Source organism: Phodopus roborovskii, unplaced genomic scaffold (genome assembly GCF_943737965.1).
Source record: "Phodopus roborovskii unplaced genomic scaffold, PHOROB, whole genome shotgun sequence".
NCBI classification, from domain to species: domain Eukaryota; kingdom Metazoa; phylum Chordata; class Mammalia; order Rodentia; family Cricetidae; genus Phodopus; species Phodopus roborovskii.
In genome coordinates, this window is record NW_026126469.1 from 1,671,783 (window position 1) to 1,684,863 (window position 13,081).

The following is a 13,081-nucleotide window of genomic DNA, read 5'->3' on the forward strand; positions in this document are numbered from 1 at the left end:
AAAGATGAAAACTTTGTTGGATAGGCAAGAAATTGGAACTTACCTTCCCAATCAGAATTTATTACTGGAACAAGTAACTGTCAACTGTCTAGCCTGTGCCTAGATCAACCAAGGAAAAACCAAACTGGATCCTGGGACCCGGCTTCGTGGCTATAGGCCTGGTGTCCATTGGGAAATAGACTTTACTGAAGTCAAACCTGGCATGTATGGTTATAAATATTTACTAGTTTTCACAGATACCATTTCAGAAGGGATGAAAACTTTCCCTACCAAACACGTGACTGCAAAAATGGTTACCAAGAAACTCTTGGAAGAAATCTTTCCCAGATGTGGGATGCCACAGGTAATAGGATCAGACAATGGGCCTGCCTTCATTTCCCGGGTAAGTCAGTTGGTGGCCAGGTTAGTGGGGATAAATTGGAAATTGCATTGTGCTTACAGACCCCAGAGTTCAGGACAGGTAGAAAGAATGAGTAGAACCATTAAGGAGGCTTTATCCAAATTAACGCTTGAAACTGGCTCTAAGGACTGGGTACAACTCCTACCTCTGGCCCTCTATTGGGCCAGAAACACTCCAGGCCCTCATGGCCTAACTCCCTTTGAAATCCTACATGGCAGTCCACCGTCAGTTGTATCATTCTTTGATGCTGACATTTCTGATTTTGCAAACACCCCCTCCATGCAGGCACATCTATGAGCCTTACAGATAGTTCAAGAAGAGGTCTGGAAACCTCTAGCGGCCGCATGCTGGGAAGAATAAAGAAACCCTTGTCAGCCCCACTCTTTCCAGATTGGCGATTGTCTGGGTTGGGAGGCATCAGACTAAGAACTTAGAGCCCCACTGGAAGGGCCCCTACACTGTGCTCCTGACAACTCCCACTGCCCTGAAAGTAGACGGGATTGCTGCCTAGATCCATGTGTCCCATGTGAAGCCTGCACAACCAGAACCAACATGGAAAGTTCAACGCTCTCAAAACCCCTTAAAGATAAGACTTTTACGGTCTCAATATTAGCAAGCATGCTTTTGTACATAGGTTTGAATGCTTCTGAAGCGTGATCTCCCCATGCCCCCACCCCCTGCACTTGACTTGGCAAGTGATTTCCCAAACAGGCGAGGTCGTCTGGTCAACCTCTGGCCTTTATCTACCTGGCACCTGGTGGCCTAGTCTCACCCCTGATTTTTGCCAACTAGCTGCTGGATTGGACACTTGGGACATCCCCACTTATTGTGCAGACTCCCTTGAAAAGGACATGCCTAGAACAGAAGATGGATGGATAGATTGTAGCAACCCTAAGACCCAATGTTTTCTAGCCCAATCAGACTTCTATGTCTGCCCTCAGCCGAGTCAATCCAGGGGGTCGTGATGTGGGGGACAGCAGGAATAATTTTGCAAAAAAAAAAATGGTGATGTGAAATCACCCGGAGTGCCTATTGGAAGCCCAGCTTGTCCTGGGATCTAATAACAGTGCACCGAAATTACACTCGCCCCCCCTTGGGCAGGGAAAGCTGCCACCCTCCCATCAATGGGGGGGGGCTTGGGTCTGTGAGTCAGCCGTTGTCTCCCTTTAAAAATTGACTTCACCATCCATGGGAAAAAGGACTATGCGGTTTGGATACAGAGCAAGACTTGGGGGCTAAGATGGTATCTGCCAGGGCTGGACAAAGGAATTGTCTTTAAAATTCGCTTGGAAATTAGGGACCCTGCCCCACAAGCCATAGGGCCAAACTCCCTGCTTACAGACCAAAAACTTCCCTCCAGGCCACAGCCAACTCCCCCTAATATCACCCACTTATTCCCAGTCCCAGGTACCAGGAATAGACTATTAAGATTAATTAAAGGGGCTTACATGGCCCTCAACGCTACATACCCTGACCAGGCCAAAGATGTTAGCTCTGTCTCCTTCTGAGCCTCCCCCCCCCATTATGAAGGTATAGCTATTAATGGAAACTTTTTAAACCATACCAATCCCCCTCAGCAATACTTAGACTCACCAGGTCATAGTTTGACTTTCCCTGAAGTCACAGGGCAGGGGCTCTGCCTAGGCACCATACCCAAGACCCTCCAGGAGCTATGTAATCAGACACTGCCAATTACCCCTGGCAATTATTTTCTTTCAGCTTCCAATGGAACCTACTGGGCATGTAGCACTGGACTGACTCCTTGCATTTCAGCACAAATCCTGAATAAGTCTTCTGATTATTGTGTTCTGGTTGAATTATGCCCTTGTATAACCTATCATACTTCTGAAACTGTTTATGAATTCTTTGAGAACAAACATAGGTACAGGAGACAGTCTGTCAGTATAACCCTGGCCCTTCTTCTAGGGGCTAGAATAACAGCAGGAATAGGCACAGGAGCAGCAGCCTTGAGTCGAGTCAGCCAATATGAGTCTCTTCATACCACTATGACTGCAGACCTGCAAGCATTAGGAAAATCCATTAGAGATCTTAAAGACTCCCTTGTCTCTTTATCTGAGGTAGTTCTCCAGAACAGGAGGAGACTCGATCTCCTATTTTTAAAGGAAGGGGGCATATGTGCTGCACTCAAAGAGGAATGCTGTTTTTATGTGGACAAAACAGGAGTTGACTGAGACCCTAGACAAACTACAGGATCGGTTGGCAAAGAGACAGAAAGAATTTGAAGCCCAACAAGGATGGTTTGAGAGGCTTTTTAATCACTCCCCTTGGTTCACAACCCTGATATCTACCATTATGGGACTGCTAATTATATTCCTTTTAATTCTCCACCTTTGGTCCCTGCATTCTGAATAGACTAATACAGTTCATGAAGGAACGCTTGTCAGTAATTCAAGCCTTAGTTTTGACCCAACAATATCAGAGACTAAAACAATTAGAAATTGAACAACAATGAATAAAAGGTTTCATTCATTTTATAGAAAAAGGGGGGAATGAAAGACCCCCACTATGCATATTGCCTGCTTGAACTGCTCTTGCCAACTTGCCAAGGTCACGTTATGGGAAAGTACAGGAGGGAACCAGGTGCTGCTCTCATCTGACACCAACCAGATATCTGTGGTCTACAGCTTGGACCAAAGCAAGGTCAGCAGGATGGTATCTGAATTCATAACTGAATTCTTTGTATTCTTTGTGCCCAACCCGAATAAACAACTGTCCTTGGTTAACTACAATCGCTTTATTTAGATGGAACAATGAAATCCCTGTAACCATGCTTCTGCTTCTGTAAGCCTGCTTCTTGCCACCCCAACCCTATATAAACTGCATATGTTTTAACCACACATGCTCTCTCAGTCTCCCGAAAGACTGAAGCGTCCATAGGTACCTGTGTGTGTGAACAATAAACAGCCTCTTGCACTTGCATCCAGTGGTCTGGTATCATCTCTTGGGGCAAGGGCCTCTCCCTGACAGACTCCAAACTCTTGGAGTACTTCATTACATGTGATATTTTCTAGGCCTTTCAGGGAGTAACATAGATGGTCCATCTGAGGCTGAGCACTTGACAATCACATATTGTCAAGGTGTTAACCAGATATGAGCCTCTATGTTACCTTTCAATATCTGCAAAAAGGAACTTTTCTCCCCTTGGCTGAAAGCAATGACTATCTATGGATGTAAACGTAAATATTTATAAATGCATTTTCATAATATGCCCACTTAGGGAGACAATGTTCCCATGATCTCCCTACTTTTCCAGCCATAGGCTTTTGGACAGTTTTATAGTATTAGATGTATAGTCCTTCATGGAGAAAGTCTCCAATCACAAAGCAGTTGGTTACTTCCAGTATGCCATTATTGCCTCAGTCGGCATACCCTCCCTGTTAGGTCACTATTGTAGCAAGAATAGTTTATGTGGGTGAATGGGGCTACTGATGAGTTTTCTCTCCTGGAAGCCTGCATACCCTTTCTGACACTGTGAATGTGAGCCAGTAAAGAGGTTGTTTTCAGCTTGGTTCCAACTTGATTTTACTTGGTGATGTGTGATGTCTTCAGAAAAAGGGACTTGCAATACACTTAGAGTTTCTGTTGCTATGTTAAAACACTATGACCAGAAGCAATTTGGGGAGGAATGGGTTTATTTCATCTTATAGCTCATAGTCCATTATCTAGGGAGGTCAGTATAGGAATTCAAGGCAGTAATCTGGAGTCAGGGACTGATGCAGAGGCCATGGAGGATTGATGAATGCTCACTGGCTTGCTTGTTTCTCATGGCTTTTCTCAGCTTTTCTCTTATAGCACCAAGGACCATCAACTCAGAATTGGCACTGCCCAGTGGGCTGGGTTCTCCTATATCAATCATCAGTCAATAAAACATACCACAGGCTTGTCTACAGGCAAATAAATCTGGTGGGGGAATTTTCTCAGTTGAGGTTTCCTCATCTAAGATGATTCTAGCTTGTTCAATTTGACATAAATCTAACCAGGACAGATTTCTCTGCCCATGGAGAGGTATCCTTCCTTTGGCATTGTAATTTTTATTTAATAGCCTATAATTCTAGGAGAAGAATTATCTATCACTGAATGATACCTTTCCTTTATTAGTAATAAGCATAATCATTATTTTAATTATGTTTTTTAGTTTATAAAGTAGCAAGTTTCCATACATTTCCTTCATACATTATCTCTGTTCTATTGTGAATGTGACTACTTATTTCACATTCCTTCCTTGACTTCTTACAATAGACTGTGACCTGGAATTAGAGCCAAATAAAACCTTTGTCCCTTAAAGTCCCTTTTGTCAGAGTGTTTCTGTTATTTCTATCACAGCAACAGAAATGAAATTATTACAACTAATAAAGCCAAAATAATTTTATGAAGCCAAAAAGTACCCATATACATACAATTACAAACAACCTCCCTTATTAATATAGGTATAAAAATTCTCAGTACAAGCAAAATAGATGCAAGGACAGACATTTTAAAGTCATTTCAGTAAGTTAAAAAATGGTCCTTGACAAAATCCAACATCATTTCATGATTTTTAAAAAAAACTCTGAGGGTCTTTGGACTAAAGGTAATATATCTCAATGCAATGGAGACTATTTATATATGATGATCTTATAGCCAAAATGATGCTAAGGCGGAAAAACTTGAAGCATATTGACTAAGATAATTAACAAGATAAAGGTGTCTATTCTTGCTACTCTATTCAATAAAGTTATTGAAGCTAGAGAAATAGAAAAATTGAAAGAAAGTAGCTACATATAGGAAAGGAATAAGTGGGAATATCCTTTATTCTTGAGGTACCAAACAGTGGTTGCACACACCTTTAGTCCCTATACTCAGGAGGTAGAAGCAGGTGAATCTCTGAGTTTGTGGCCAGCCTGGTATAAAAAGTAAGTTCCAGGAAAGCCAGGGCTACACAGAAAACCCTCTCTCAACAAACAAACAAAACAAAAATAAAATAAACAATAGAAAGATATATAAAAATGATATCACTATTTGCAGATGATATGATAGTTTACATAAACGATCCAATAAACTCTACCAGGGAACTCCTACAGCTGATAAACACCTTCAGCAAACTAGCAGGATACAAGATAAACTCAAAAAAATCAGTAGCCCTACTTTTTGCAGACGACAAAGAAACAGAGAAAGAAATCAGAGAAACATTACCCTTTACAATAGCCACAAGCAACATAAAGTATCTTGGGGGTAATGCTTACCAAACGAGTAAAAGACCTACATAATAAGAACTTTGTGGTTCTAAAGAAAGAAATTAAAGAAGATACCAGAAAATGGAAAGATCTCCCATGCTCTTGGATAGGTAGGATAAACGAAGTAAAAATGGCAATCTTGCCAAAAGCAATCTACAGATTCAATGCAATCCCCATTAAAATCCCGCCACAATTCTTCAATGACCTTGAAAGGATAATAATCAACTTTATATGGAAAAGAAAAAGACCCAGGATAGCCAAAACAACCCTATACAATAAAAGAACTTCAGGAGGCGTCACCATTCCTGACTTTAAACTCTACTACAGAGCTATAGTTCTGAAAACAGCCCGGTAGGTAGACAGGTAGACCAATGGAATCAAATTGAAAATCCTGATATTAACTCACACACCTATGAACACCTGATTTTCGACAAAACAGCTAAAATTATACAATGGGGCAAGGACAGCATCTTCAACAAATGGTGCTGGCACAATTGGATGAGGGTGTGTAGAAGACTGCAGATAGACCCATGTCTGTTGCCATGCACAAAACTCAAGTCCAAATGGATCAAAGACCTCAACATCAATCCGAACACACTGAACCTCTTAGAAGAGAAAGTAGGAGGTACCCTTGAACAAATTGGTATAGGATACCGCTTCCTGAACATAACTCCAGGGGCACAGACACTGAGAGCAACAATTAATAAATGGGACCTCTTCAAACTTAGAAGCTTCTGTAAGGCAAAGGACACAGTGGACAAAACCAAATGGCAGCCCACAGACTGGGAAAAGATCTTCACCAATCCTATATCCGACAAAGGGCTGAACTCCAAAATATACAAAGAACTCAAGAAACTAGGCAACAAAACAACAAATAACCCCATTAAAAAATGGGGTACAGACCTGAAGAAAGAATTCTCAATAGAGGAAATCAAAAAGGCTGAAAGACACTTAAAAAAGTGCTCCACATCCTTAGCTATCAGGGAAATGCAAATCAATACAACTTTGAGATACCATCTTACTCCTGCCAGAATGGCTAAAATTAGAAACACCAATGATGACTTATGTTGGAGAGTATGTGGAGAAAGGGGTACACTCCTCCACTGCTGGTGGGAGTGCAAAGTCATACAGCCATTCTGGAGATCAGTATGGCGGTTCCTCAGGAAAATGGGAATTAGTTTACCACAGGACCCGGCAATCCTCCTCTTAGGCATATACCCACATCCATGCAACAAAGACATCTGTTCAACTATGTTCATAGCAGCACTATTTGTAATAGCAAGAAGCTGGAAGCAACCTAGATGCCCCTCAATTGAAGAATGGATAATGAAGATGTGGCACATCTACACAATGGAATACTACTCTGCAGAAAAAAATAATGGTATCTTGAAATTCGCAGGCAAGTGGATGGCACTTGAAGAAACCTTCCTGAATGAGGTAACCTAGTCACAAAAAGAGGAACATGGTATGTACTCACTCATATATGGATGTTAGACCTAGAGCAAAGGATCACCAGCCTATAATTCACACCACCAGAGGAACTAGGATACAAGGTGTATTCTAAGAGATTCATATAAAGTCCCTCACAGAAGCGGGAAGGGACAAGTCCCCCAGAGCACAGGGGAAGTGGGGGGGCAGTGAATGGAGAGAGAAGTAGGAGAAAGCGAGGGGGAGGAGAGGAAAACATGTGCAACTAGGAAGATTGAGTCTGGGTAGGAATAGAAGACAGGAGAGAGAGAGAGAGAGACAGACAGAGAGAGAGAAAAAAAAAAGAGGGAGCCAATATTGGTTTGAAGATAAAATTGAACCCAAAGAAAGGTCTAGAGACCTACAAGACTGCCATCAACTAACAATTTGAGCATCCATGGAAAGGCTACCATAAATGCCCTTCCTGGATAGTGAGATCAACAACTAAGTTATCCATGGAGCCCTCATCTAATACCTGTTGGAAACAGGAGCAAACATCCATACATAACCACTGAGTTGAACTAGAACCCAGATGCAGATAGAGAGGACAAGATCAGGCTGCAGAAACACATAGAGACAGCTGACCTGAACAAGGAGGAGCTAATGGGCCCCCAGACTGATAGCTGGGAAGCCAGCATGGGACTGACTGAGGACCCCCTGAATATGGGTTTCAGCCAGAAGGTCTGAGCAGTCTAAGGGACCTCAGACAGTGGAGCCAGGATGTATCCCTGGTGCATAAAAGGACTTTGTGAACACATCCCCCATGGAGGGATAACTGCCTTAACCTAGGGACAGGAGAGAAGCCCTAGTCCCTACTTCAAATGACCTATCAGATCTACATGATCCCAACTGGATGGCATTGCCCTACATATGGAATTGGGGTGGGGGAATGGGAGGGGAGGGTGTTTGAGTGCATGTGAGAGGGCAGAGAGGGTAAAAGTGAGGGAGGGAGGGAAAGAGAGGGAACTGGGATGTGTAAAAGAATAAATTAAATAAAAAAAGAAAAAAGATAACTCAAATATCAAAGTAATAAACAAATTTGTTTAAAGTAAAAAAAATTTAACAAAAGAAAACACACACACACACCACACACACCACACACACACACACACACACACACAAAACCCAATTCTTGAGGTATCTCCAGTACAAACAAAAAATTGTAATTGGGCATGATGACATACACCTTTAATCCAGCACTTGGAAAACAAGCAGGCAGACATCTGTGAGTTTGAGGCCAGTCTGATCTATAAAGTAAGTTCCAGGATGAGCAGGGCTTTTACACAGAGAAACCCTGTCTTAAAAAGAAAAAAAAAAAGCCATATGATGCAGGTATAGTAAAACAAGTAACAAATAAATAACCAGCACAGTATTGGTAAACAAATAGATATAAGCCCACATACCTAGAACTACCTGACTATGACAAAGATGTCAAAAGCACACCTTGGAGAAAAAGTATCTTCAACAAACAGTGCTGGAAAAACTGGATATTTACATTTAAAAGATCTTTATCCCACACCCTGTACAAAAATCAACTCTAGTGGATCAAAGACTTTAGTGAAATTCTAAACTGCTGGAATAAAAACGGGGGGGGGGGGACCACTTCAAGATAAAAGCATTGGTAAAAACTTCGTGTATGTGACTTCACTCAGGAAATTAGGACAATGGTTGACAAATGGGACTTTGTTAGGCCTCCAAATAAAATGGGTTATTGCTATGGCTCTGGGTTTCCCACCAGGACTAAAGGAAAGACCCTATTGTTCAACAACCAAATGCTTCTGTTTCAGAACATAGAGACATCAAGTGTGAAACTTCCTAAGCAGTGGTTAGCTTCCATGTCACTGGAAAAGAAATGCCACTAATGTCACTAATGATCTTAACTGGTTGTGAAAACTGTGAACACAACATCAACAAGCCAAGCAAAATGTGCCCATTGATGAAATAGTCGTTATTTTTTATTTAAGTTAGAAACAATGTTATTTTACATAGCGATCCCAGTTCCCTCTCCCTCCCATCTTCCCACTCCCCCATCCATTTCACTTCTATCCACTCCTCAGATAGGGTGAATCTTCCCATAGAGGATCATCAAAGCCTTTCACATTGTTTGGGGCAGTGCCTCGGCCCTTCCCCATGTATTTAGCCTATTTGGACTAGGAGAGTGTACTAGGCCACATAGACGCTCAGGCCTCCTAACTGTCACCCAAGTTCAAAAGGCCTGTTTTGGTCCTATGCTGGTTCCCCAGCTGTCTGGCTAGGGTCCATGAGCTCCCACTTGCTCAGGTGAGCTGTTTGAAACAGTCATTATTATTATGGATGTAACCAACCATTTTCTTATTGGATCTGTGATCCATTCCACAGAAGGAATTGATGCCTTATAATAAGAGAATTTGCTTCTGTTGACATTGTGTCAAATTTACATGTTTATGTTTGTACCTGCATATTTTTCAGTGGGCAAAAAGTTAATACAGAGAATCAAGATTGGTCAAAATGCTGAGAGTATGTGTTGGTAAGAGCTCAGTCCTAAGTGGGACATATATAGAACCCCATTTCAAGTCTCAAAAGAAGAGCTGGAAGATGGGAAAGGGTACTGTAAAATGTTGCCCTCTATATATGTCAAGACCACTGAACTGATTAGCTCACAGTATCCCTAGCACAAGACTTGTCCTATCAACATTCTCTCATGGATGGGAGACCCATCCCAGAGGGTTATGGTAGCTAATAGTTGCTAAGAAGAGAGGATCCTAGTCATCAGTGGTATAGGTGGGGGCAAGTCAACTTTGCACAAGAGCATAACCCATCTATGTTCATGCAGGCAACACTAATGAAATTCAAGTGGCCACAAGAATATACAAAGGTAGGACTGTCTTTGTTAGAAAAAACAAACAAACAAAAAAGGTTCTGTGAGAGGACAAAGGGGATAAGAGGAGAAACTGGTACGGGAAGACATGATCAAAGTGTATTACAGATATATGAAATTGTGAAAGAATACGTTTTTAAAAGAACTGCAGAAATTAAAAACAACACATCTATGGATCAATAAATAGGCAATGGACTGAATAGACAGTTGGAAAGAAGAAACAAAAATGACCAAACATTTGAAAAAATGTTCAACAACTTCAGCCTTCAGTAAAACATAGACTAAAACAGTTTGTTTTTTTAATTATATCTTATTTTGTTTTATTATTTAGATGCTGTTTGTTTCCTAAGGAGAGACAGAAAAAGTATAGAGAAGTTGGGAGAGGGGAATTGTAATTAGAATATATTGAATTAAAATTTCATTTTTAAAGAAGGAAAAATAGAGAAAAAGAAAAAAAACTACTTTGAAGGGCTGGAGAGATGACTTAGAAGTTAAGAATACTGGCTGTTCTTCCAAAGGAGGTGGGTTTCAACCCCAGCTGACACTAGATATCTCACAACCATCTGTAACTACAATTCCAGAGGATCTGACAGACTCTAATGGCTTCCACAGAGACCAGGCATGCATATGCTACACATACATATTTGCAGTCAAAGCATGCATATCCATACAATACAATAAAATAACTACTTTGAGAGTCTCTCTTACCCTAGTTGGAATGGATGCGGTCTCAGAGTTTCTACTTCTATGATAAAACACCATGATCAAAAGCAACTAGGGAAGGAAAGTGGTTTTTTCTTTGTTTCATTTTGTTTGTTTAGTTTTGCTTTATAACTTATAATTACATCACTGAGGGAAGCCAGAGCAGAAACCTGGAGGCAAAATATGAGGCAGAGGCCATGGAGGAATGCTGTCTACTGGCTTGCTTTCTCTTTGTGGCTTCTCAGTCTGCTTTCTTATAGTACCCAGGACCACCATCTGAGGGGTGGCATGGCCCACAGTGACTTGGGCCCTCCCAAATCAAACATCAATGAAGAATACACACCACAGGCTTACCTACACAGGCCAGTTTGGTTGGGGATACTCTCTTAACTAAGGTTTTCCCCTTCCTAATGATTCCAGTTTGTATGAAGTTGAAACAGAACTAGTCCACATGGCTACCACTAAGAGGGTTTTTGCAGGTGTCCAGGCAAGGAAGTGAACTATGAAGAGATGAGAATGAAAACTCAGTTCAGATTGACTTCACCAACTTGGATCAAGATTTCTAAAGAGTCTGATCTCAGGTGATTTATTCCCAACTGTGGGTCTCCTTCTCCTCAGGGGTCCTTGGCTACTGGCCCACAAGGATGAAGGGAGCAGAAGGGGTGAGCACAGTTTGGATGGCCATGATCATGATGAAAAGAACTTCCAGGAGTCAGCTTCAGAGAGACAACTCACTTTCTTGTCCCAGGGGTTCTTAGGGTTACCATGGAAGGGCTGATTGGTCATAATACAGCACCTACTATCATACAGGCAGGAGGAAGTCACAGAACTTAAGTGCTGAGTCATACAATGTTTGCAGGGAGCCAGTGCAAGTTTATCTTCCAAATAAGGTCAGGCATCTGAGCTTAGAGATACTTTCCAACTAAGGTTAGGGGAGAAGAGGAAGCTCTGTCAAGAAATGGAGTATTCCATTTTGTGCTAAGCTCAGAGAGTGATCTGAACATGACAGACTGAAACTTTAGTAGCAGGGTTCTCCAATATCCAACATATTTAATCACAGTGCAATTTGGAAAAAATGTTTCCTGGTGTAATAAAATCCCCAGTGCATAAGGAAGCATAATTACATTGAAAATTGACTCAGGGTACATGGCATTTCCTTCAAGAAGATGGTTCTAAAGATAAGCTACTTGTGCTAGCTTAAGGGCCTAGGGAAGGGTCTGGTTTCAGTCATGCAGGTAGCATAGAGGTCATTGGAGCTATTATCCACCTCTGGTCCTGTCTGTGGAGGTTGAAGGAGCCTCTGGCTATATAGATAATGCAAGAGTCATTCATACTACTAGGTATCTCAGGTTCTGGTTGTGGGAGCTTGGGGGCCCTGGCTATAAGGGTCATTTAGATTCCAAGCTACCCTTGGTCCTGGTTGTAGGAGTTTGACATGGCCTGGCCCAACAAATAATACAGATCACCAGGATATTAATCCCTTCTAATTCCCAGCTTTCAGGATAGAAGAACATGTTTTTGGGTTTGTTTTTTCACATCTCTCCCACTGGAAAGACAATCCTGTGTGTTTAACATTCTTGGTTTCTCTGGAGATCTGTGGGTACAAGGACCTTCATGCTATGCTCCCAATATACCACCAAAATAGAAATGATAGCAAATGATGGAGAGTGTGTAGGAAAAGAGGAGCCCTTAATTACTGTTGGTGGGAGTATAAACTGGTAGAACCACTGTGGAAATCTTTGCTATTATTCGTCAAAAACTAAAAGTAGAACTACCATATGATCCAGTGTCCCGGTTGAGTTTGCTGTCAGATTGACAGAATTTGACATTATCTTGGAAGAGAACATCAACTGAGAAAATGCCTCCAACAGATTGCCTGTAGGCAAGTCTGTAAGGCATTTTCTTGACTAATGATTAATGAATGATTGATGTAGGAGAGTCCAGACCACTGTAATGAGAGGTGCCCCCTCTGAACAGGTGGTCATGGTAGTGTAAGAAAAAGGGTGGAGCAGGACACGAGGAACAAGCTAATCAAGTTCCTACATTGAGTTCATGCTTTTACTTCCTTCAGTGATGAGCTATTACCTGGATGTATATAAAACTTTTTCTCTACAAATTGCTTTTGGTTATGGCCTTTATCACAGGGACATAAAACCTAACTGAGACACCCACTCATACCTTATTGGGCTTATACCAAAAGGACTCTATACCATACTCAATGTATACTTGGATACCCGTGTCTATTGTCATTCCTTTCACAATAGCAAGTAAATGGAATAAGCTGTGATGGTATGAGTAAGAATGGCTCCCATAGGCCCTAGTTGATGGAAGTGTTTGGGAAGGATTAGGAAGTTTGGCCTTATTAGAGATGTGTCACTGGGATGTAGGCTTTGATGTTTCAAAAGACTCACACCATTCCTG